This window comes from Pygoscelis adeliae, unplaced genomic scaffold (assembly GCF_000699105.1).
Source record: "Pygoscelis adeliae isolate BGI_AS28 unplaced genomic scaffold, ASM69910v1 Scaffold14, whole genome shotgun sequence".
NCBI lineage: Eukaryota > Metazoa > Chordata > Aves > Sphenisciformes > Spheniscidae > Pygoscelis > Pygoscelis adeliae.
The window spans coordinates 7,984,550-7,986,368 of record NW_008825109.1 but is presented as its reverse complement, the minus strand read 5'-3'; positions in this window follow the sequence as shown (position 1 = coordinate 7,986,368).

Here is a 1,819-nt window from a genome sequence, read left to right as displayed (position 1 = left end):
CAGGATTTGTGAACTAGGAGCAGCTCCCCTGCTACGGATCTGAGAACAGCTCCATTTCAGGATTAAGTCTAGAGAACTTTTTGTTAATGTCCATGGCAAATGGTTCAAGAGAAAAGCTGTACTAGTTCAGATCACAGGTTGACAGTGGTCATTCTTCCATCCTGAAGGCAGCCAAAAGCAGCTGTCTCAGAAGGAGCGAAATAAGGCAAGTATATGTGATACCTCCCCACTCTACACTCTCCCAGACTTTAACCATTTTCCACTACGGGAGTTGTTTCTGCATCTGAAGTGATTTATTCTGTGAATGTAGTTCTCTAAGAGACACTTGTCCAGTATTCCTTAAATTCACATAAAGTTTTTTAATCTATAAAGTTGGCTGGTAAGAAGTTTTATTTTATTATTCACGTCTGCTGTGAACACGGCTACTAGCTTCACGTGATGCAAATACTTCACGTATCAGAAGAGAAAGCAAATGGTTGAGCCCTTATACGCTCTCTCCACACCAGTCCACATGTCATTTCACAGACATCTCTAAGTCATCCCCCTTCACTCTGCAAGTTGGCTCTTTTCTAGCCTGAAGGGTCTTAACCCACTCCGTTGACCGGTTGACAAAAGTCTTTCCATACATTTGCTCATCCTTGTTAAACACTTCTAATATATCCTTTTTTTTGAGATGAGGAGACTGCTCTACACAGTATCTAAGGCATGGGTGATGACACATTTATGCTCTCATTTTATGATGTTTTCTGTTACAGTCTATTTCTTTTCCTACAAAATTCTAACATTTGATGTGTTTTTCTGGCTGCCACCAAACACTGATATGTTTTTGGAGAATCACATATCATAATCCCAAAGTCTCCTGCCTGAGTGGGAATGGTGTCTGATGAGAACATGATTAAGTAGAATTTACAAAGAAATTTAAAAGGATCTACCAAGAGCTGCAAGATACCAGCACGTACAGAACAAAACTAAACAGCAGTTCTGGTCTCTTCATCTCAACAAAAAAACCCAGAGAATATACTGAAAGTAGAAGAGGTTCAAGAAGGGTAGTGAGACATCCAAAGACTAGAATAGCTTTTGCAGGGAATGAGAATGAGGAAGAAGTAACTGAGAAGGGGTATGACAGAGCCTATAATCATGAGTGGCACGAACACCATGGGCAGAGATCAGCTGCTGTTTTCCAAGGCAAGAACTAGAAGGCAACAAGCGTGGGCTGCAAGAGCCTGGTTCAAAAAAATTCAAAAGCAGATGGTTCTTGACACAAGGTGTTGCTGAGCTACAGAATCCCTGTTGGTGACAAAACTTCATAGTGCTTCAAAGTGACACAGAAAAGTTCACAGAAGAGAAACTCTCAGAGGATTACTAAATATGTAGAAACTGCATTGGATTCAAAAAGTAAGGTCTAGAGGCCAGGTGGCTACTTGAAGGAGAAGGAAAGTATAATGTATTCTAGCCCAATTCTCATCCTTTTTAATACGCACAGTCAAAGAGGGAGAGCAGACTGGACCCAGAACCGCTGTTACCCTCTACATGCGAATGGCGAACAGTGACGGTTTCCGAAGGCAGCCCTTTTCTCCTGTTCCCTCTTGCATTTAATGACTTTGAGCGCCCACTGCTGCCAGTACATAACCCCCGCGCCCCTCCCGGTGCCAGGGGTTACCCTGGAAAGCACGCTCCCGGGGAGGCGAGCCCACCGCCGCCCACCAGCCCTCTCCACGGCCGCCATCTACCCCGGAGCCGAGCGCCGCCGGTCGGCAGGAGGCTCCGCGCTGCCCCAACGCTGCCGGGAGTTACCCTCCCGCCCCCCGCCTCCCCAGCC